The sequence below is a fragment of the Lissotriton helveticus genome, chromosome 1_1 (assembly GCF_964261635.1).
Source record: "Lissotriton helveticus chromosome 1_1, aLisHel1.1, whole genome shotgun sequence".
In the NCBI taxonomy this organism is placed as follows: Eukaryota; Metazoa; Chordata; class Amphibia; order Caudata; family Salamandridae; genus Lissotriton; species Lissotriton helveticus.
In genome coordinates, this window is record NC_136057.1 from 1180955081 (window position 1) to 1180980728 (window position 25648).

The 25648-nt window shown below is 42.7% G+C and overlaps 1 protein-coding gene across 6 annotated transcripts in view; it reads right to left on the reverse strand.

The window, feature by feature from the left end:
* The window catches only part of PHTF2 (putative homeodomain transcription factor 2), a 488580-nt gene that overhangs the window by 457910 nt on the left and 5022 nt on the right, over window positions 1-25648 (reverse strand). For 3 of the 6 annotated variants that reach the window (XM_078679184.1, XM_078679156.1, XM_078679148.1), the window contains exon 2: window positions 3462-3522. The exons of the other annotated variants lie outside the window; for them this stretch is intronic. The gene's annotated coding sequence lies outside the window, so the exon portion shown is untranslated. The remainder of the gene's footprint in view (window positions 1-3461; window positions 3523-25648) is intronic. 6 annotated transcript variants of the gene reach the window in all.

Sequence of the window (25648 nt, forward strand, 5' to 3'; positions counted from 1 at the left end):
AAATGTAGTGGAGGGGTCCATTAAGGACATATATGGAGCCTCCTCTTTGGCCAACGTATACTTGTGGAGAAGAAGTTCTAGGTTTAGACATTGTTCGATTGTGCCGTTACCCTTTCTAAAATCAGACTGTATACTGGACACTACTTTATTTTCCAGCGCCCTATCTTCTAGCCGAGACAGAAGCATCCTACCTGCCAATTTAAGAGAAGAGTCCAGAGGCAAAATTGGCCTATAGCATGCCTTATCAACTTTATTCCATTTCTTAAAAATTTGGAACAATCACCGACTTCTTCCATGACACAGCAGGACCCACTTTCACAACAGCATTTAAAACACTGGTGAGCAGTGGAGCCCATAAATACATACATCTAATATGTAAATCTAGTACCACCCCATTTGCCAAGGGGCTTTATCCCTTCGGCACCCTTAAAGTGCACAATTAACTTTCTCATAATCAAAGGCAATACCATCATCCCATTTCCCCTCAGCTTAATTTACTGAAGTTGCCACCGAATGTCCCACACAGAAGGAAATATAGCAGAAAAACGGGCCACCCACTCAACAGGAGGAATAGTGGTTTCTAAAATGGGGTGTGAATCCTTCCATAAATAGGGTTATTAATAATTCTCCAGAATGCAAATTTGTCAGACCTCATACTTGCTTCCATTAAATCCTCCCAGGCTTAATCCCGGAGCTTTTGTTTCCTACATTCCAATACATGCAGTATTTATCATACAATTTCTCCACTTTAAGAACTGAATGGGCAGACCCAGCACTTAAGAACTGACATTTCCATTCACTAATGCTCAGCATCCCAAACTCTTCACTTTTGGTGCACAAAGACTGGCGACAATAAGAAAAGATGTCCAGACAAGGATTAAAACAGTGAATGTATGGAGGTACTAAAGGGTGTGCCTTTCAATACTTTATGAGGCCCATTAAAACACTAAAGTAAAACACCAGCACCAGATCTTCCAAACATTGGTCAGTACTGGAGTGTAACATAAGCTTTCTTTTAATCTCTTCGTGATTCTGATCACATGCCTGCACAACCAGATGCAAGCTACAGCAGAAGATGACCTTACATACAGTGTCAACATCTGAGAGGTGCATACTTTGAACCCTTTTTCAATAAAACCAATGTGGTTGGGAACTCATGCAATGCTCTGTTGTATAACCTCTATTAGGATCTTCGATTCTAAAACTCCTAGCACCTCGCCAGAAATAGTTCCCGAGATCAGCCTACACTTCTAAAGGGCATGACAAGGATACTTTAAGGAGTTCTTTGGTGAGCATTTGTGAGGTCAGCCTTGCACAGGTTTTTGGGAGAGCTGTCACTGCACACAACAAGGTCTTTAGCAACTCTTTCTCCTTAGTCACAAGGGTTTCGTAAGGCATCACTACCCAAAATCCAATCATAAATTCCATCACGCAAGCAACCCTTTGTTATCCTTGCCTACTAAGTGTAGATAGCAAAACAACTAACTGGGGCATATCACTTTCATAATCAGCTTATTGCTATGAAATAATGCCACACTAATGCAGGCAGAATAAAATTGTCTGGCTTTAGATCACTGCCAAATCTTGAATTTTTACCACCTAGTCCCATAGATATCCAAGTATAACAAAATTATTATGACCCCCCCCCTTACAGACAACACACCTTCCACTTGTATACACCGTCCACAGTTAGTGCCATTAAAGGCACCATCTATAGCTTGATATTCAAAGATTTTTACATGCATCCACTACCATTTATTTAATCTCAAATAGTACACACTGATTCTCCTGTCATTTGTCGCACGGCTCAATGAAGAACACAAAGAAAAATAACATTACAGCAATTGGTGGCCATTTTACAACGCTATTGTCTATGTCCACAGAAACTAATTTATGATCTCTCCCAAATACAGTTGAGATCAAGCCCTTTAGCCTGGCATTTACCCCACCACTGGTCCCTCAAGGACAACCTGCTATTTACCCTCAATGTGGAGAAGTGTGGCTCAATGGTTAGAGCGGCAGACCCTGATGCAGAGATCTAGCCCGGGACCAGGGTTCAATTCCCGCTTCGGTGGGTCTTGGGCTCAACTTCCTCGTACCTGATAATTCTCACCTCGCTGCCTATTCTAATCATGGGTCCCACTCTGCAATTCTGGGCAATAGCTTGCTTAATCTCCACAACGGCCCCAACAATGCTAGGATGCCCGGCTTCACCTTGGGGGTGCCCAGGAGTGGGCACCTTCACAGGGAAAGGCCAGGAAGGGTTCCTCAGCGGTATTCGTACAAGCGCCGGGATGCCTCATGGGTGATTTGTGCGCTATACAAGTACCACTACATTTACATTTACATATGTTACCCATGTTGTTTCACATTCTCTCAGTCTTACGAAAAGCACTGGCAATACATCTGGAAAAATTGAAGGCCATCTACTATCCATTTTGACATTAAGCATGCTCAGCTAAGGAGAATTTCACATAATGGTTGACACTAGGGTGACTGACAATTCTGTGCATGTGCAACAGGCATGAAAATGAGGCCAGTGGCAGGCCCAATATGCCAGGGTTATTTAGCATGCTTACGCAACTAATATTACCTCGCTAGTAGATACTGTAGTCGTACACATCTAGAGGAGACAACTTTATTGTATATGGCATAAACAATAATCAGAGTGGAAAGGTATTTTATTATTTTTATGAATGTAAAAGAAGATTCCGGAAATAAAATTACTTATGTGCTCTCAACTCCCAAAAGATGAAAGGCTCCTGGGATAAAGCTAATGGGGTGAAAATATAGAAGGCATCCAGAGACCAATTACGGGGAAGTCTTTTAGCTGGTAACTAGGAGATTAAACAATTACTTTCTTTTGTATTCACTTGCGTTTCATGTTACAGAAACAACAAATATGTAGCCTTTACCGAGGGGAACGAAAAAATGTTCATGGTGCTTGAGATGGAAGCCAAAAAATATCTTAAGACTTTCCCTCAGTCATATGTACCCAGCGATCAGGTAACAGACCGGGTGACCTTGACTAGTCAGCCACAGTGGAAAGAAATAACTGCGAGGCTTGATCTCAAAATAAACAGACAAAGTTCTTCAAAATGAAAAAAAAACTAAAGAAATTAACCTTCCTGTGCTTGGTCAAGTTCAACTAAAAAGACACGGTTTGAGGCGAAAAAAACATGACAACTCACACAGCCGTCACTCTTGTACTCAGAGTAAATATGTAGGTAGCAAACACTGCACTGCCTTAGAAAGAAGAAACAGCACTTGGAATATTGTAAAGAAAGTCTGATTATTTTTCCGAAGCACATGATCACTTTTGGAAGTGGACCAATCATTTTTTTCCACAAGGTTATCCCGTGCTGTTGGAAAAATATAACGGGTGCTGTTCCTTGGAGGAATTGAGTAACGAACACAAGGTTTTGCAAATTATTCGAATGCTTTTTCAAAGGGTCACTTACAGGTGTTTTGTAGGTTTCAAATGCTCTAGGCGTCTGCATACCACGAGGTCTTTGCTGAAACCTGTAAATCAAGAAAAATGCCTTTCACTGACAATATGTTGCCTTGAGAAGGACCACACAAAACAGATAAAAGCGAGCTAACACAGTTTCCTATTTTACGATCATCTAAAAAAAAAAAAAAATTATCGTTAAAATAAAGTTGTTTGGGCGTTTGGAATCGTGCGTTTGTTGTTCAATATATAAATTGAGCTCGCCTATGCATAAGTTATTGGTTTTGCCAATGTGTTTTAGCCATGATGTACACCAGCATGGCTGCGCCCAGCATGGCTAAAAGTTAGTAGCATAGAGCAGATTGGAGATGGAGTGCCATCGAGTGGAATGGCTAACAGTAGAGTGTCAAAGTGGCCCAGACTGTTGTGCATTGGAGTGGAGTTCGGTAGAGAGGCGTACAGTGAAGTGGCGTACAGTGGACTGGTGTAGAATGCTTTGGCGTAGAGTGTTGTAGAGTATTGTGGTGTAGAGTGCAGCGGCAAAGATTTAGCAGCGTACAATGCAGCATTGTAGAATAGTTGTGTAGATTAGAGTGTTGCATAGTAAAATGCTGTGGTATAGACTGCAGAGGTGCAAAGCGGAGTGGCGTAGAGTGCAGTGGTGTAGAGAAGAATATAGGGCCATAGAGTGCAGTGTCGTAGAGTGAAGAGCTGCAAAGTGCAGTGGTATAGAGGGGAGTGATACAGAACAGAGTGATGTAGAGTGCATTGGCATAGAACACAGCAGTGGAGAGTAGAGTAGAGAATAGAGTGCAGTGTTGCAGAGTAAAGTTGCATATAGTGCAGTGGTGTAGAGTGGCAAAGAGTGATGTGGAGAAGAGTAACGTAGAGTGCAGTGGCGTTTAATACAGTGGTACAGAGTAGAGTACAGTGGCGCAGAGTACATTCGCGTAGTTTAGTGCTGGAGAGTGCAGTGGTGTGGCGTACAGTGCATTAGCGTAGAGTGTTGCAAAGTATACTGATCTAGAGTATAGTGGCATCGAGTGCAGTGACATAGAATTTAACTGCATACGGTGCCGCGTCGTAGAATGCAGTGGCGTAGATTAGAGTGGTTAACAGTAGAGTGCGAAGTCTGATTGTTGTTGAAGTGTTTTCCCTCCTATCTTCGTTATTTCCCCATTGTTTCTCTTGATTGGCAGTTAGCTTGTTTCTGCTGTACTCACGATGATGTTAACCTCCCCCGCATCGTTTACCCTTTCTACAATGTTTGTTGAACACTGCCACGATCACAAGACTGTAGCCCTGTGGCTCATATGGCAATATGGGATGTGATTCCTGTCTTTAACATCATCCGTGCCGACCAGGGAACACAGCCTAGAATAATCGCTGTTGGCCAACATGACCACCTTGGTCCTTCTGCAGTGCTGAATGCTGCAGGCACTGCAACCCAAGGTTTCTACTGGAACTGACAATTGCGGACTAATGCATCTTCCCTGGCTACTGTTTATTTTCACCAATATGTGCCCAATATGTCGAAAATGTTACTGTCTGAGTAATGATTGTCGTTTATATGACATTGTATGATCTACTGGCTTATTACTTGTGAAATTAAATAAAATCTGGGACCGTTGGTCTCAAAAAAAAAAAAAACAGTAGAGTGCGAAGGTGCAGAGTGCAGTGGCACAGAGTTGAGTGTTACAGAGTAAAGGGCACCGGCGTAGAGGGCATTGGCATAGAGTGCAGTGTTGCAGAGTGGCGTAGAGTGGAGTTGTGCAGAATAGATTGGAGTATACTGGAGTGTGTAGAGTGCAGTTGCTAAGAGTGCAGTGGTGAGGAGTATAGTATAGTGGCACAGAGTAGAGTGCAGTGTGGAGTGGTGTAGAGTGCGTCAGAGTAGAATGACAGAGTGCGTTGCATGGAGTGCACCAGCATAGAATTCAGCTGCGTAAAATGCATCGTCCTAGAATGCAGTGGCGGAGATTAGAGTGGTGCAAAGTAGAGTGCAGTGGTGCAGAGTTAGGTGGCAAGTGGCAAAGAGTGCAGCGGCGTAGAGTGGAGTGGCGCAGAGGGGTGTAGAGTGCATTTGCATAGAGTGCAGTAGTGCAGAGTAGATAGGCATAGAGTTCAGTGGCAGATAGTGCAGTGTTACAGAGAAGATTACCGTAGAGTGCAGTAGTGTAGAGTGGCATAGAGAGCAGTGGCATAGAGTACCAAGTAGTAGGGGGTGACGTACAGTACATTGGCATAGAGTGCAGTGGTTTAGAGTGGAGTTGTGCAAGGAAGATTGGAGTGGCCTAGACTTGAGTAGCGTAAAGTAGAGTGGTGTAGAGAGCAATAGAGTAACGTGGCATAGAGTGGAGCGGTGCAGAATGGAGTAGAGTACAGTGGAATGGTATAAAGTGGAGTGGTGCAGTGTAGAGTGCAGTGGGGTGGAGTGGTTCAGAATAGAGTGGTGTGGCCTAGACTAGAGTGGTGCAGAGGGCGTTGGCCAAGAGTCCAATGGTGTAGAGTAAAGTGGCGAAGAGTTCAGTATTGCAGGGTAGAGTGCAGTGACGTCGAGTACAATGATATAGAGTACAGTGGCACAGAGTAGAGTGCTGCAGAGTAAAGTGCAGTGGTATGGAGCAGAGTGGAATGGTGTAGAGTACACTGGTGTAGAGTGCTGTAGATGACAGTGACAGAGTTCAGTTGCATTGCGTGAACAGCACAGAATGCAGCAGCGTTTAATGGATCGTTGTTGAATACAGTGGCCTGGATTAGAGTGGTGCATAGTACAGTACAGTGGTGCAGAGTGAGGGCCTTGAGTGTAGTGTAGTAGAGTGGCTGAAAGTGCAGTGGCGTAAAGTGGAGCAGAGTCCAGTGGTATGGTTTAAGTGGAGTGGTGCAGTGTAGAGAGCAGAGGTATAGAGTGGTGCGGAGTAAAGTGAAGTGGCTTAGAGTGGACTATTCCATACAACACATTTTCGATTGAAATGACCACTACATTTGCACAGAAATACAGTTTTACTAATAAAACTGTACAGCACACGGACAAAGTGTGGAAATGGAATCACCTAGTGTAATGAATTGTTTTGATCATATTGCAGTATTGATGTCCAACACACTTGAGAATTAACAGAAAATGTTTTCATTGGTGTTCCTACTTCTGTGACAATGTGACAAGATACGAACAAGACGTACAGGCCTGTTTACAGGAAGGAGCACCCCTAAAAGAATACAATGGGAGTTGGTATGAAAAGGTTTCGCTTCTTAGGACGGACAAACTCACCCTGGACAGTCTAAAAGAAATAAAGCTAGCAAATAAAAAGCCAGAAAATGGGAGTTACAAACCACAAAGCCAATTGTAAGCAACGGGCAGAATGCATTCCCAGGGAACCATTCTGAATGCCCCAAAGATCTCTTTAGCAATTCAGAAAACGTTGCTGTCTGGTAGGCTTCAGTTCTAAAATGCACACCTCGAGAAAAGGGCCAACAAACTGACTAGCAACAGGAAGCTTGTTACTGGCAAAAGAAAACCATAGAGACTTTATAAAGGCAGCTATGGAGAAACACAAGCGGGCACACACTCTGGGAGGATAGTAGCGGGATACCAAGAAACTGCTCACACGTTGGTGCTCACTTGTGGATTCTGGGATAAATCCTCTTGTTTAGAGAGAAGATAGCACATGAAATATAAGACTGCCTCAATTCTCATGCTAAGGAAACACATTCTCAGGAAATGCAAAATACATACATTACTACACACACACACACAACTAACCTCTCTTTATACAATTGCGGCCACCCTTTCTGGTAAGTCACCAACCAGGTCTTGAGCTCATGGTTGAACACTACAAACATTTCGAGGAAGATGTTAATCAGTTGTAGAAGAAATCTACAAAGAGATCATTTCTGATCAAACATCCCCCCCCAAAAGATTTTAAGCAATTGTGATGGCCAAACCCTGCTAAGACCATAGGGATGTACCAATTAGAAACCAACAGTGCTCATCAATACAGATTTGGAGATCCTGAAAAAACCTGGGTACACAGAATGGGTGTAAATATCAGAACAGGAGTGTTTCCTACACAAATCTTCCTGTTAACTGGAGCCTGGAACCATTTGAGACTCAACAAACTCAAAGTCAATCATAGGTAGGCATGCATTCGCACCACTAGAATTAAATAATTACGTTTGTAAATGAAACACCAGGGATTGATGGAAGGGTCAAAAAAAGCCCCTTCTTAACAAAAAAAGAAACACAAGTAAAGTGGTTAGTTTGCATACAGATTTGCGCTTCAAATACCAATATGTAATTTTGAAAAAAAGGTGCTTGCACTTACGATGATAACACATGTTACAGAAAAGAGAAAATAGTGTAAGAATATTTTACAGCAAAGTGCTCTAGGTACAGGGTATGGCCAAGCCTACAGTAAAGAGAGTGCATTACTTAGAAAAGGGTATAGCTAAAGAACACATAATGTGCCCTATGTTAGCAGAACAATGTCTGAAGAAGTACTAAAAGTATGTCTTTCACAGACCTGGAGGACAAATTTCCTGGGAGGGCGAATTCTCAATGAAAGATATTGGAGTGCTTGGTGGATGAGGCTTTTGACTTCCTTAATGAAGGGTTTGGTGGAACTGGGAGGTCTATGGAGGAGAAATTGGCAAGTGGTGTGCTCCATGGATTTAATGGTTGTAGGTGCATGACATTGAGGACCTGTGTACAACAGTGAGGCTTGTGCGTGCAGTCAGAGTTGCATTCTTTAGCATAGGGAAATTAATACATATAGAATGTAGATGTGTGGGCGAGCCAAACTTTTGCGAAGAAAACTGCACTTGACTAATACATGATAAAGGCACCTGTGATAAGATGGGTGTGATCTAACGAAGAGTGTGTGATAGTGAGCATTAGATGAAATGACTGTTCAAAGTAATAGCTGTAAATGTTAGTAAGTGGAAGAGGTTGCTGGTGGTTCGTAGTGTAAGGAGATTGTGGGTTGAGTGCTTGGGTGTACCTGTGAGGGCATGAACTGTGCAGGGGTGTGTGACTGGACACAAATATTCTGCTCTAAACAGTATACACTTGCTGACGGTTGTATAATTCCAATCGTCCGACGCCCAGGACCTAGTATAAGATAGTGGACTCTCCCCGGGTCAGTTCCTAACCTACGAAGCACTGACCTGCATGTTTGTGCACCGGTGGGACCCTGGGGGAGGATGAACCAGATAAACACCCAGTCCTCCATGCTTTATTAACTCTTGGTACGACTGGACATCTCGTGAAATGGCTGTGTGTCACCCTAGTGGAGGCCTCCACTGGTCCGCTAGACAGACTGAGGGCGTGATCGGACAAAAAGGGGGGCAATGTTCTCACTGATTCGGAGTTGCATAAGTTTCTAAGATATTCAGGAAAAGTTTCTAGGAACACCAGACTAAAATATATCCAATTTAACTATACAAATATGACATATATGACACCGCACCAGCTTAACGTGACATTTGGAGGGGAGGAGCAACAATGCCCTAGGTGTGCTTACCCAGACGCTGACTTTGGCCATATGACCTGGGACTGTCAATGGATGCGACCATATTGGGTGGCAGTGTTGGACAAGATTAAAGACATGATTGGTAGAGAGCTGACTTTAACAATCCAGATGTGTCTACTGGGCCTCTTCCCCAGACCACCCAAGCGCAAAGTTGGGAATCGTTTGATTGATCTTGCGTTGGGCCTCGCCATGCGCAGGATCGAGATGGAGTGGAAATCCGTGACGGGACCACAACTTGCAGCCTGGAATAGGGATATCATCGCATGGCCCTGGCATGGGAGGCCAGAGGTGTGCGAAAGCTCCCAATTCCCGAACAATGGAAGGAAGTAGTGGCTGAATGGGAGAAACCGGTGGGTTCTGGCAGTGAAGAGGGAGAGTCAGATCATGACTCACAAACAGTCAATGAGGTTCTGGTCCCCCAGCTAGGGCCATCTGGGATATCAGGAGTTTGACCTTTGGGAAGGGAGCGCATAGACTTCAGATCCCCCCGGGAATGGCTGGCTGGGTGCAGGTGAAATGTCAGTTGTAGTGGAGTTCCCCCCCCGCACCGGACCCGCTATAGGGTTGGCAATGCCTTCAACCCCACTTGATGTCAATACCCCGACATATTACACCACACCTCTGCACCAGTTACATGTTCTTTCTTTTCTTCGTTCTCTTGTACCTTCTATTATTTCCCCCCTTTTTCTCTGCGGTTAGTACAATGTTAATGGCATAATGTGACTTAAGCTTGTAAACATGCATGCATCCGATGGTTCAAAATTGGACAACTCTCCATACAATTATCACGCTATTCCTGTGCGGGTGGAGCTAACACCCACAAACATAGACAGGAATGGAGGATGTAAAATGTAAATTGATTTGACTTTTTCTCCTTTTTTTGTTTCTGTTCCTTCTCCTGAATGCATCTAAAATATAGACTAACATAAAATCCCAATACAAATATCTTTTTTAAAAAACATGCAGTTTTACTGATAAAAGTATATAGTAAACAAACAATGTTTGGAAATCAAGTTTCTGCTAATATTTGTCAATTGCACATCACCTAGTAAAGTGTTCTGATTTGTTTTGCTCCTATTTAAATTTTTGTTTGTTTGCATCACACATCTGAATTTTTTTTTTTAAAAGTGTGCTTTCGTAATTCCGGATATATTTTTGAATATTTGTACAATTCATTTACAAGCTATTTAAATGTTGTGTGTTTCGGAACAAAAGCTGACATCTTACAGCCTTTTGTTTTACAATGATTGTCAGACAGCTCACTTAACAAAAACTTCAGACAGTGGTAAGAGAAAGAAACGTAAACACCATTTTTCAGGATGAGATGAGTAACAATTAGTAAAAAGACAAACTGACATTTGACCTTAGACCTTGAACAGACAGCAAATGTGTCAACATAAAAACAAGATTTAAAGTAATCTTGATTGCCTTTCACTTTCTGAGTGAACAGAACACCTGTTCCCTTCCAGCTTTAGTTCACTTGCCAGAATGGACCAATAGGTCCTAAAAATAGCGCGACCTCATAAAATCTGACTCGCCATAGCCAGTGGGCGCATACATTTTTCGAGGCCTAGTGCTAACAATGCCTTAATTTGTTACCTCGCTGAATGCACCAAAAGTGACAAGTTGTTTTTTACAGGACAAGTAGGTTCCTGAAGAATTTCGTCCATTAGGCAAGTGGATATTTAAATAAACTCCTCACCTCTACTGGCCTCTCAAATAAACACAAAGTCAGACTGCAGAGTACGAAACAAGATTGTTTTTTCATGTACATGTACAGAAACTGGGCATATTAATCAAGCCCCAAAAGCTCTTCACTAGCTCCAGGCTTAACATTAGTTCAAATTGAAAACCCTATTCATTATGCACAAATATGATGTGGCAAATGTTCCAGATGCCTTTAAAAGGCTGTGGACCATACTGTCCAACCAAGACGCTGTGATCCTCTTTAGTTCATTTGATTTAACAATGTTCCTTTAAGAAACTGAAGTATAGTGCAAGATTCTTGGGAGTCCAGAGACCAAAACCATTGGAACAGTCTCAGCCCTCGACTGAGTAGAGAAGGAAGGGTATGCTACCTTCAGTTCTAGAAACTTACGAAAACCGAACTGTCCAATCACCTACCTGGGAGCGATCACAATATTGGAAATCTTTTTCTTTCCTAATTATCTATGTAGATTTTGTCTATCTGTGAGAGTGCTCTGAAGTGGCTGACATGCCATGCAGCATTTATAAAACTTCTAAATAAATAAATAAATAAACAAACATACATACAGTTAACTCGGCTGAGGTGCAAAATATGGCAATCTTGTTCCTTACATTTTAGGCCCTAACGGAACCAAACAGCGAATGCTTTACCTTCACTTACACTCCTTTCTTTGGACTCCTGCACTAAGATGCCTCGAAAATTGTGCCTTCTATATTACCTCTTCTAGGGTTTTTTTGGGTGAAAGATGGAGGTGCACTGGATTCAACTTCATTACATGGCTTTGTCCCAAGGCCTTCTGCCTCATTACGGTCCTTAACACAAAAGGTTAATTCCTCTCCCTAACAGCCTAATAGCAAGTCCTGAAAAAAAATAGAAATCCTGGATGCCACACCTACAAAAGGCTGGCCCCCCTCTTCTTGTTGTCTGTCATTCATGTTGCAGTTTAGCAAGTTCCTAGAGGTAAGTACATACCTTTCTAATTGCTTTTGATTTGCCTCCAGGTTAACATACTTGCAATTTGGACTGCCACAGACTTTAATTTGTGGAGGTTGGGCAGCAGGCACTTATTGGTATTCTTGGTGACCAATTGCTACGGCATTATCTGTTAGTCAGTCAACAAGAGGATAACCTTCAAGCTCCTCACCCACAAGACACTCCACAACACCGGACCAACGTACCTCAACAGACGACTCCGCTTCTACACCCCCACCCACCAGCTCCACTCCGCCGACCTCGCCACAGTCACCCGCTTCTGAAGAGCGACCTCCGCCGGCAGATCGTTCTCCCACCTCGCCACCAAGACCTGGAACACCCTCCACATCCATCTACGGCAGACCCAAGACCTGCTGACCTTCAGAAAACTCCTCAAGACATGGCTTTTCAAGCAGTAGCAGCATTCCCCACCCCAGCGCCTTGAGAACCTCACGGGTGAGTAGTGAGCTTTACAAATGATATGATTGATGGGTTGATTGGTTGATTGAAGAGTTCGTATAAACACCAAAGATTGATTCCCTTGCTCCTAGCCTAACTTGTCATACCAACAATGCTACTCAAGACGGTTTTAAAAAGGGTCTATTCTGTAACGTTTTTTCCCCTTAGATCAAAGTTCTATTCAACGTATATGACAGTCCTTGCTTTGGGATTTCCACACTTTAATGATAGTCATGAAGGAGAAGAAGGCTGTAGCCACTACTAGAGTTAACATAAAAGTAGCTCGAGGTGGCTTCAGCTGACCGAAAGCAGTGGTCCTCTAAGCAGTGCTGAAAAGGAGGCAATAGTGGATGAGGGCTAGGAAAGAGAAGACATCACACAAGGTGTCTCTCTTGAAGTGATTATACTCGCTTTGCAGTAACTGGCATTCACCATTTGGACAGAGTGTTTTTAATCCTTGTACCCCAGCCTACCTTTTGCGGAACCCGCTCCGCGGGTCCCGCTTCGTGTGGGGTGGATTCCAGCAACCGGAGGAGTCCGACTGTGTTTTTGTGAAGGCGAGTCGACAGGCGGGGCTGCGAGCGAGAGCAGGCGCTGGACTGGGACTACCGTTCCCAGGAACGCCCGCCTGCCCGAACTCACTGCACCTGGGCCGCTCTCCCTGCCTGCTCCTCCCCTTCCCTGCGTTTTTAAACCCCCTGTCTTTGGACTCCAGTTGGGACGCTTTGCAGTAACTGGCATTCACCATTTGGACAGAGTGTTTTTAATCCTTGTACCCCAGCCTACCTCTCGCGGAAGCCGCTCCGCGGGTCCCGCTTCGTGTGGGGTGGATTCCAGCAACCTGAGGAGTCCGACTGTGTTTTTGTGAAGGCGAGTCGACAGGCGAACTCACTGCACCTGGGCCGCTCTCCCTGCCTGCTCCTCCCCTTCCTCTACAGTTTTATTAATTGACACTTCTAACACCGCTGCGCGGGAGTGTGCCCGGGAGAAGCCCGGGACAAGGGCGGGACCGTCTGTGGCCGTCAGGGGCCGAAAGAGGCCGCGCTGGGGCCCCCTCTGACAAGTTTGTAACGTGGTGTGGTTCTGGGCTCATTATTATTATCGCTTAGTGTTAAAACAGGGGTATCAACCTAAGTGTATTTGGGGACAAATTCCAGAGATAGCTTGCTAGTGATCTTTTTTGGGTATTTTAACTTCCTCCCCCTATGTTTAATTCTACTTTTTAAGCACTACCCATTTTAATTATTTTTTCACTGTTATATTCTAGGAATGTCTAGCTCTAGTCCTAACCCCCTCCCTGATCGTGTGAACATATCTATTCTCGGCCCCCTTGATAAATTCTTTATCAAGGCTACCAAGGACATTGATCGAGAGGTAGCCCTAGCCGAAAGGAGGGCCGAACGTCGTCTTTCAATCGAGCTTTTAAAGAGGCAGGTCCCTCCTCCTAGTAAAGTGAAATCTCCCGTATGCACCCTAGAACATGCTGAGACAGATGTGGAGTTATTTAACACAGATAGTATACCTTTAATCTTTCTAGAAAGCCCGCTATCACCAGAGGTTTTGGATGTAGCTGTGGAGGGTCCAATTGACTTGTCCTCGGTAATATCCAATAATCTTATAGATCTCAATACTCCTCTGCCTTTGGAGACTGTTCCCCATACTATTAGTAACATCTTACCTCCCCCCCTGAAGATACAAACTGAGGTTGTGACGTTGCTTGCTTCCCAGCCTATCACTAAAACAACTAGAGCACGCGACAACCAAAAGTCTAAAGGTGTGGTATCCTCCCCAGTTAGGAAGAGAAGGAGGGAGGGAAAAATAAAAGCGAGTCTGGTAACCCGTGGTTGCCCCCACGGGTAGCAGTCCCTAAAGAGATTGTATCAGATGAAGTAGGGGAAAAAGTATAGATGAGATAGAAGTAATACAAAGGAATGTAGATATGGGAAATAAACATACTCCTAATGATGGGCTTTTGGAGGCTGTTGAAAATCTCTTAAAGGCTTTTATTCTTCCCCTTGTTGAAAGGCTTAAAAGGCTAGATAAAAAACTGGATTGCCTCTTACCAGAGGTTATCCCTCCAGAGAAACCAATCTTAATTACCCCAGGCATTTCAATTGAAAACAAAAACTCATTTAGACAATCTGAAAATAATCAAATCAGACAACATAATTCCTCCAAGAATTCATACAATGCACCTGCTAATAAAGAACCCACTGCCCCAGCAGGCATATCTGTCACGACAGCTTCGATAGCAATAAGTAAAGAAAAAACGCCTTTAGTAGTTTCGAAGTCTGTCCATAACAAAATACCTTCTACCCAAACAAAATATCTTAATAGAGGTAAACTAAACGGTAAAAATGTTGTAGATCTGCCGCCGGATTCTTTCAATTTTGTCATTGTTCTAACGGGCGTTCCTGCTGTTTCAGAGGGAATTGTGGAATCAAATACCAGTTTAAAAAATAAAGTGATTCACTGGTTACGTTTGAATAGGCCACTACCCTCACACTTGAATGGAGACATTGTCTCAGTTAGAAGGTGTCAATGGGTGGGCATACGCCCTAAGGACATAGAGGGTGATCTGGTTATAGTTAACTTTCGGGATCACCGGGTGGTATCTTATATAAGCGATTGGTTTGTGGGTAGCAATAATGGGGGAGTGTCAACCCGGAACTTAACATATTTCTATCCAGAAAATATGTTATTCCCCTCGAATAAACTTCGGAATGGTTTTGGGTCGGATTTCCCTTACCAACGGAAACAATTTAGGAATCAACCTATTTCTTCCCACTCTAACAGAAATGGTAATTTCTTTCCTTCGCTAAACCATCCTAATATCTATTCTAGGCCAAATAATCATCTCCTTATAAATCCAAAGGAATTTTGGAATATTCCTTTATCAAATATGTTTCATCCGCTGACCCCTATGAATCTGAATGACTGACTGAATCCAATTTTACAACAAAAAATGCCAGTTTGGGATAATAAGTCTACTTCTACTCCCCTGGATAAAGTAAAATCTAACTCTCATTTAGATAAAGGGTGTGGGGATAGCACGTGTACACTTGGAGATACAAAAAATTATGATGAACTAGATGTGGGAAATAATGTCATACGAAATATGGTAGAGGGGTGTGATCTAGCCCATCCCAAAACGAAAGCACAACAGGAAAAAGTAGGAAACCAAGAGGTATCTAGCTGCTTCCGTTTAATCTCTTGGAATATAGCGGGGCTTGGCCGTAGACTGGAGGATCCGGTTTGGTTAGACTATGTTGACTCCTTTGACATAGCCTGTTTACAGGAGACATGGAGCACTGTGGATCAGAGTTTGGATGGGTATCAAATGTTTAATGTCTCTGCAATACCATCGCAATCAGGAAGAGCAAAGGGTGGGCTAATGACAGCGATCTCTGTAAGGCATAAATCAATATATGTGAGTAGAGTGTTGGAATCACCTTGGTACCAATTACTTATGATTAAGGATTTATTCCCGGAAAATCTTCTTCTCATAAATTGGTACTATAATATATTTGACCCCCATGAAACTGCAACTATTGATAATCTACAGGAAGAGATTGCTAAGGTGACAAATAGTGTCTTCCCTCTCTCCATTATATGGTTAGGCGATTTTAATTGCGAGCTATGTAAGTTTAGTGGGTCCAGGGTGTGTGGTCTGTTGGATCTAACTGACCAACCTATGGCCCATTTTTCCCATTCTAAACAAGGGGAAGCTTTAAATCGTATTATCATGAATAATGATCTATGTATCTTGGATATGTCCAGTTTTTCAGGTCCATCTAAAATACCTACCTTTCAAGGCACAGGGGGTAGAATGAGTACAATTGATTTTGCTATGGTGTCTAGGGTTTTTTTTCACTTCTTGAAGGATTTTAAAATTGAGGCAAACCCAGCTAGTGACCATAACCCCCTAATCCTAAGTTTTAATTTGGCTCTCGAAAAAAGACCGTGCCCGGAACAACCGATAGTATATAGTCAAAACAAGGGTATTACCTTAAGGTGGGACAAAGTAAATGTAAGGCAACTGGAAACTGACATTTTTAAGGAAAATGCGGATCAGATAGAATCTTGTTTGACACCTATATCCGATCCAAATTATATAATTAAAAGCTTCGAAACATTACTGAGAGATGTCGCTTCACGTCTTGTAAAGAAAGGGGGGAGTAATCAACATCAAGGTCCTAAATGGTTTGATGCTGAATGCTCATCTGCCCAAACATATCTAACAAAGGCCTTACGCCGAGACCCACGTGACAGAGATATGGTTAGACTGGCCAGGAAAAGATATAGTGAGGCAATTAGAAAAAGGAAAAATGATTTGAGGACTAAAGCATGGGAAGACCTGGATAAAGCGGTCGATTTAAGGGATAATAGGCTTTTTTGGGAGACAATAAATAGGCCTTTTTTAAAAACAGGGGAAGATAACACAATCCGAGTACATATTCCTGAAGATTCCTGGGTAGGCTCATTATAGTAAAATCTTCAACCCTAATGAAATACCTCAAATTGCTACCATGGGAGAGGGTGAATATGGTGATGTTAATACGGAATCAGCAAAGCTACTCAGCGATTCACTAACGCTCACGGAAGTGGAGTTAGCTTTGACCAAGGGGGCGGCTTTAAAGGCCCCTGGCCCCGATGCAATTCCCTTAGACCTATTTAAATATAACTCGAAGGTCTGGTCCCCATTACTTTTGAAAGTTTTTAAGGCAGTAGTGTTGGGGCAGATTCCGACCTCATGGAAAGAGGCGGTTGTGGTGCCTATTTTTAAAAAAGGGGACAAGTCGGACCCACGTTGCTATAGGCCAATATCATTACTAGACGCTTCTTGTAAACTAATGGGTAGGGTGATATTGGCTCGTCTGGAAACCTGGGCAGAGTCAACTGGGATTATTGTAGAATCACAGTATGGGTTTAGAAGAGGGAAAGGAACCACTGAGCAGTGCTTGAATTTAGCACTGATTATGGGCAAGTACATGGGTGCCAAGAATAATCCTATTTGCTTGGCATTCATGGACTTGTCCAGTGCCTTTGATACGGTATGCAGGGACAAATTGTGGCGTATGATGGAGTCTATGGGGTTTGAGGAGCCTTTGGTCACTCTGCTCCGTAGGTTACACACCGCCACAACAGTTAGGATTAGATACGGTCCGGGAGGAGAAAAAACTAGACACATATTATCCACTGAAGGTGTCCGCCAGGGATGTATTTTAGCTCCTTTTTTATTTCTGGTTTATACAAATGGTTTAGAAGGTTTTTTGATGGAAACTGGTGCTGATTTTCCTAAGATTAATGGTAAAAGAATTCCAATGTTGTCATATGCAGATGACACTGTCCTAATGACCCTTACCCCCAATAGCATGCAGATTTGCTTGAATGCTTTTGATATGTTTATGGGAGATTTAGATCTTGGGGTCAATTTTACTAAATCTTTTGCCATGACTTGCGGTTTAAAAAGTGCCAAAATCCGCAAATTCACGGTGAGGGATTTTAACATAGAGAAAGTTGATAGTTGAAGCTATCTGGGAAACCTTTTTAATATAAAAACTGAACTGGGAACCGTTGTTGTTAGCCCGAGTTCAAAAGGTTTCACAGTCAGTTGAAGCTCTCTTTCGCTTTGCTAGTAAACTAGGACAACGACGTATAGCTGAAATAACATCTTTGTATAAAGCCAAATGTGTTTCTGCTATGACCTATGGAGCTGGTGTTTGGGGGTCACATAATTGTGAAAAGATACAGATTATGGAGAATAAGTTTCTAAAACGTTTATTATCTGTTCCATCGGGTACATCAAATATATTTTGCCATGGTGAGGTTGGAATTGAGTTCGTACGTGATACTATTCACGTTGCACCTTTAGTATTATGGTCTAAAGTTTGGCAATCTGATGATTTGAAATTGACAAAAAATATTCTTCAAGATTGTCTCAAACTTGAGCATTATAGGGAAATCCCATGGCTCCGATATGTCAGGGATACTTTTTATAAAATTGGGCTAGACACTATGTTTAGAAATCTTGACATGCTTAATAAGGATACTAAGGAAATTATAAAAAAAAAGCGTATAGTCTTAACTTGGGTTCCTTAAAGATGAATGAACGTGTATTACGTGTCCAGGGAAGACTAGTGCGACCCTTTTATTTGACATACATTTTGAACACGCAATGGCGTTTCTATCTCACAAGGTTTCGCCTCGGTACCTTACACTTCCTTTTTGCTTTTCCAAAGCAGGGGGGTTGGAGGGAGAAGTTGGACATAAATTATAACCTCTAGAGGTTGGCTCTTATTAATTGCCTCATGTTATTATGAGACTACAAAACAGAGTGACACACACACATATATATATTGTTTTTTACACATGAATAGGAGGGTAGAGGATAATAGTCACACGATATACTCATTGGCATAAATACATCACCCTCTCTAGAGAATGAACAATAACATAGAAGACTTGAGTAACCGGTGTCAAAATTAAGCAACCACAAGACTATTCTACATTGACTGTACCATTTGATTCTGTTGAGACAATGATTGACAACAAGATAGGAGACTTGTTTATCCTTTCTGTTTGAACATAAAAATGTTCTTGCCTACATCATATAGCATATGGTTTTAAAAGTTTTATTTTTGATAGAGTATGGCTACAGGGCGATGTTCCCACTCGATCCTCAGGTTCGGACTACGATAAATGAAACTCTGGTATGGAGGGGTCTGTATTAGCTCTAGTTAATTTAGCCTCTATTGTTTTTATTATTGGCACATTTGGTAACCTTGAAATGTATCTCATCACACGTGGTGTTGTGTTTAGGCATTTGTTGTGGTGAGCACAGAGTAACAGTAGATCTCTGTGTGTATTGCGAATAAAATATTGGCAAACAATGTAGGGCTGATTCCAGCTGAGAGATGAAGATTAAAATAATGATTTTGTCTGGTTTTATGTTTGTAGGTATGCCATTTGAAGTGTGTCAACTAAGGGCAAGAATGCCTATATATATATATATATATATATATATATATATATATATATATATATATATATATATATATATATATACTGCCTACCATACAGTGATTGACTAGGAGGGAGTTTAACAAAGTATAAAAGGGATCTGTACCCTGAGGAAGGCCTTTGACCTCGTTGGACGAATGGATTAGGCTGAAACATGTTGGTACCGTAGACAGGGTAATGGAGTCGTGGGTTCTCACATTTACCAGTTTAGTATGTATTTTTTAACCCTGCCAAGTGGGACCCATAATAAAATATACACAGGTAACCGCTTAAACAGTTTTAATCTAATTTGTTTTCTGCACTTGAGATCCCTAGTTTGAAATAATTCGGTTTCATAATCGTTTTTCTAAAGAATATCGCTCCACCCCGAGCGTTGGCTTGTTCCAGGGTGTACTAGCGGACCAATGATGAAGCATGCCACTAAATAGTGGGTGAGGGCAATTTTAAAAACCCAAAGGAAAGTGATTCTCTTTTGTGTTTACCAATTTGGGTTGTTATGACCAGGATCCTTTTATCCTATTTTCTTTTTCTTTCCTCTCTCCACATTTAGTCCGATTTAGTGTTATGTTTGTGTCCTTTCCTTCTTTTTGTGAGTAATATATGTCTCTCTTGAAGTTACCTTTCCTTGGCAAGAAGTTGTTTGGCCAGACATTGGCAAACTGATGAAATGGCAGCGTATGAAATGTATAATCTATCGCCATTGACCTGTGACTGCTTGTTCTTTCTAAGTTTTTAAAAGAGGACTTTGATTTTGGTTCGACTACTATTAATTACATCATACGCCTGATATTTTGGCGTTTTGTGACCCTCGGGGTGGCTTATCTTCCATCCAAAGTTTAACATTCCGTTTGGTACAATGTTTTGTCTTCTTACATCTATGTGTGAGCGGTGCAGCTTGTATGGGACTCAACTCTTGGAATGAATGCTTCAGGTACGGTCGTTTTGAATCTTCTGAGTTGTTCCCTGTGAGAAGCTGGCTTGGTATATGGTGTACACTTAAGTGGGCACCTTGTACCAACCCAGACAACCCATATGGTGATTTTAGTGGCCTTAGACAACCTTAGAAAGCTCTCCAAGTAGTAGCTGTGGAGTGCAAAGAAGCGTGTTTTACCAGAACATATTCTTCTAGGTATAGATTAAGTGAAAAAGAACCACAAATTGTATTTATAAAAATATGTATTTATTATAAAGACACTCACTAACACATACAGATAGCCGGAGATATACAGAATGCACACAATACCTTTTAATAGGAAACAGGTAAGTAGCACGTAAAACACAGTGGTCACTAGGGGGGAGACCAAACCATAGACTAAAATAGTGGTATGCGAACCACGACTCGAGTCAAGACTATAACCAGAGGACGTAGAAGGGACCTAAAGAACCACCCAAGCTAAGTAACCAGTAACCCCACAGAGGCCGTGTGCAGAGTGGGAACATGACCGCAGGCTCAATACAAGTCAATGGGTAAGTCGCGGTTACAATTTTAAAGAAGAAGAAGGACCCTTCCCAGTGGACCCTGAAGAAACCCAGTGGAAGACGGAAGGTTGGCTACTCTAGGAACCTGGATACCTACACCAGGGAAGCCGGGTGCATAAGTGTGAAGTGCTGTTGGAAACCACCGTCGATCCCAATGGAGGACTTCAGGAAGATGCCACTGCTGGAAAAGGTGAAAGTGCCCGGTGGAATGCAGAGGTGGATTCAAGTCGAGAAGTATCTGCAAGCAGAGGGGACAGAGTCTATGCCACTTGGAAGTGACCAGGAGACACGGAGGATGAATGCCCACTGATGTCGGGTGTTGCAGAAGAGTGGACGCTGACCTTGTAGCTGCAGCTGTGAGGACCAGGCAACGCTGCGGAAGACCAGGAGCCGTTCACGAGCTGTCCCGTGTCAGATGTGCAGAGTTGAGGGGCTTGTGTCCGTAGGGAGCACCAACAAGCCTTTGCAACTGCAAACAACGTGAGAAGCGAAGGTGCAGTGTCGGGATCAGCAAGGTCCGGGTGACTCACCACAAGCATGGGAGTCAGGGCAGGACCCGAGCAATCAGGGGAGCCCACAGAAATCAAAGAAGACCCTCGAGAGGACCCACAGACACTGGAGTCGCAAGAGGACCTCGAGCAGCTCGCCATAGATGAAAGCCCACGATTCAAGTGATATAGTGAGGACGAAGATCTTGGTCACAGGAGATGCTGGAGGTGGAGACTACGTGGAGCCCGAAGATCTTGGTGGAAGGAAGACAACAAGCCTTTGCAACTGCAAGGGGTTTGGTCCTGCAGCTCCGACGAGGGATACTGGCTTCAAACTTGGTGAGAGGGCAGGCCCGAGAGATGTTTAGAACCACCACCTGTGTTGCTGAGCCTTTCGGAATATATGGGCGCCCAGAATCAGCTGACCGGTCAGCTTAGTTGCGGTGCCAGCAGATGCAGGGAAGTGACTAATTCACTTCAAAGGAGATTCCTTCAGGTGTCTTCGCTGCCCACAGGCCTTGGAAGGTTACTGTATGGTGCACAGCCACGGACGATACAGCAGACAAGCAGGGCGACGAGATCAGGAGCAGCAGGAGTCTTCACAGTGGCAGACTTGATGCCCAGAGCAAAGTCCAGAGTGCCCAGACAGTTGAAGGTGTCTGAAATTAATTTTGCCCCACGACGAATCTAGGGACCCACATTCAGGTAAGTCCTTAAGTACCCTAAGGAAACGCTTTGGACGATTTATGGTTACCTCACTGGGGATGGGGAGGGTCGGACAGTTGAGAAGATACTCCCATGTTCTTTGTCCAGTTTCACGCCAGAGCGGGAGCCAACGGCTGCCTGAGCTGGTTTGAACTGGACTATGCAGGAGGGCACCAAGTGTGCCCTTCAAGCAGACTGAGTGGTGCTGGAACGCATCCTCACCCTGCCCCAATACACTAAACCCTGTCTGGGAGGTGGTAACACCTCCCTCTGACAGCATACCTACTGTTCTGCCTTCCCTTGCTTGAGCTTGGCTCAGCAGCAGGAGGGCAGAATTGTATCTCTGGTCGGCAGCAGCCATGTTATGCTGTCCGGGTCTAGAAGACTGGTACTGGGAGTATAGAGGGCCTCCTGGAGGAGCTTTACAGTGCATGGAATCATAGCGCCCACACGATTTACGGCGTGGGAGTATGATTCCAACATGTTTGATACCAAACATGATAGGTTTCGTTACAGCCAGTTTCTAGATAGTCATTGCATAATGATGCGGTGCCCCTCAATATGTTATATGGCTGGCGCACTTACAACCCAGAGATTGGACTCTAGGCTGTAGGGGTGTTTGGCTCATGCAGTGGCACCCTCACACTTATAACTGAGCACCCTGCCTTCAGGATTGTAAGGCCTGCCTTAGGGGTGACTTATAGGTTTTGAGTGCAGTGACTTTAAATATAGGGAAACCTATATATGCTGTATGTGGTGTTAGCTTACACAATCTGCAATGGCAGGCCTGCAGTTACAAATCGAATGGTCTCCCATGGGTGACATCATACATGCTTTATCCCATGGGAGAACCCTGGTGTACCTATGCCCTACCATGTACTATGGACGGATAAGTGTACACCAGTGTCCAATCTGGGATGTACCCATGTACTTATCATACAAATTTAGGGGAGAAAGCACAGAGACTGGGGTCCCGATTAGCAGGATCACAGTCAGGTTAGTCAGAAACCATCCCAGCACCAGGCAAAAAGTGGGGTAACCATGCAGAAGGATCCTACTTTCCTACAGTCCCTTTAAAATTCTAAGTACTTAAGGACTTTTTTTTTTATATAATCGCAATGACTTGTGAATGGCAACTTGGGGAGTTGGAGGGGGGAAACATCCTTTACAACAAAACTTTTTCCACGCAGTACCTTTACAACGCAGGTATATACAACGACTTGCGCTGGAGGGCGCTGTAGGATAGGGAATAGTTTAATTTACTATCGAAAACCTTCCCTACTATCCACGGGGACTGGAGTTGGAATAGTAAATTAAACTATTCCACTATCCAGCGCCCCCCAACGCAAGTCGTTGTAACGACTTGCGTTATAAAACCTGCGTTGTAAAGGCATGCGTGGAAAAAGCATGCGATGTAACGACATACATCCGTTGGAGGGCACTCGTGTGCAAAGGTCCATAGTTGCATTTTTCACCTGAGGGATTTATTGTATTACCAACTCTATTCTCAAGCTCAACGTTCTTCCCCAGTTCCATATGGCTCAGAATTAGATACTTCCAAAGCTTCCTCCTGATTTATGTAATGTAGGAGGTTCCCTTGGAAGTTAGGAGGGCAGTAAAAACGTACTCGGCTCATTAATAGCCTGCAAGAATCATAATACTGGTTTCATTTGGTCATGATCATTCAGCTTGTAAACGTACAGTTTCTACTAATAGTGTATGAATCTGTCTAGAGGAACACCACCAGCTAAAATTGATGCTAGGATTTCAAATACTATGGGAAATCCACACAGGGTATGGCTGTCTCCTGATCAGAGAGTGAGATGGGTTCTGTTTTGGATATCTGGGGAGCTGCTACTTGGGCTTACCACTACACCTGTGGGGCTCACTAGAAAGTTCAATGTTTCAACAGTCCCCTTTCCCCTTTTAGAGCTACAATCCTGAATTTACTGTCCTCTGCCTCTTCTGCTACTGCTGAGCAATACGGAGCAGTGAGTAATCCAGCCAAATACAGCTGGGGTGGTTCAATGTTTTTATTAGAGATTTAGATCTTACAATGAGATCTCCAATATGCAAAATTACATCACTTACTCCAATTTTAAAAAGGAGCAAAACAATTGAAACATTTTATAACACGTTAGTTCATTAAGTGGACAATTTATCATCTCCATAGAAGCTCTTGCTGTTGAAATACCATATTCTTTAGAAGGCGGTTTTAAAAATCTCAGTTGATAATTTTCTTTAGGCAGAACAGGTGAATATAACATGCTCAATGGTCTGTACGTCATTATAACTTAAGGTGCACATTCTTTCGTCCCAATTCATATTCTACCATGCATCTGTCACAGTTTTTAACAGTAAACATTTGAGACTAAACACATTCTGCATCTTTGCACAGTCTGTTCCAGATTCCAGTTAATGTATACTTGAGGGATTGCTACTTGAAATAATTGGATAATACAATGGAAATTACGGTTTGCTCCACATATCTCTATCATTTTCCATGGAGCAATTTTTCGTAGCATATTTTAGATAATTATTAAGATGAACATAGGTTAGACTCTGAATATCTAAGCCAGCTAAAGAAAAGAGCTGAAGTGCAGTTACAATATTAGTTTTAAATGATTTGGCCTCAACATTAGGGGGCAACACATTTTGAGGGCACGAATCTCCTTAAAGACGATTTGGCATGTAAAGTAAAATTGTACCACCTTAAAATAGCAGCCAATCCTCTAGTGAACGTGCTCACCAGTCCTATTAGGGCCCCAATAGTCCACAGAATTTAAAATGCAAATAGTGCGAAGAATCTTTCCCTCCACCTAATGCACAAAGTGAACCGGATTGGTATTTATTGTCTCTATAACATATAAAAGTCTTGGCACAATCTTCATTTTATATACCGTTAAGAGATAATTAAAGGGATTGTGACCTGTTGCATCATAAAGTGCCTTTAGTGCATTTCCTTGCACAAAACCCTTATTTGATAAATGTGCCACATGGTTGATGTTCGCCAAGTTTGCTGACAATTCTTCCAATAAGGGTAGGATTTTATTACTCATATGGCAGAGTTGTTATATGAGGGTAACGCAGAGTCTTGAGGCATGCTCAAAAAAATAAAACACACCACATCATCGATGGCCATGTTTGCAGATTGATGGTTAATAGAGGTTTTTCGGGTATGCATTTATAGTTTATTCATTCAGCATTTTGTATTTGTTCCTGTAGGTGTACGTTAAAAGTACTACACACCGGTATTTTACAGTTCCCCTGATGAAGGGCTTGTGTAAGCCCGAAATCCATTGGGAAACCTCAAGAAGCATGAAAGGATGTTTTTCTTGACATTATGAATTATGTATATACACACACTTGGTGGAAATATGTGATATAACATCTGACCGTTCATGTATTATGTTGTAAAGATCATACACATATAATATATAAATGAATGATCAAATGCAAGGGTTTATGTTTCATTAAACTCTTTTATAGTGTCTAGTTAAAATAGACAAGTTGTATCAGAACCCTAGAGGTCTTTGAGTAGTGAGCTTTGTGAAAGTGTGTATGTTGATGCACACATGTTTTACAGAGTTGTTATAAGACCACTTATAATTTGTATTTATCTATCTGAGACCCCTTTGGACGAAACCTCCTGACCTTTTTTATTTACATTTAACTTCAGGAACTGAGCATCTGAATGTGATGACAAAATATCAAGATGTCTCTGGAGACCTTTAGGGGTCAGGTCTAGCAGGACGATATTGCCTGCATAAAGGAGAGTGCCTACAGGATAAGAACCTAATTTTGAGACATCGCCAGGTACCCTACTCAACACATC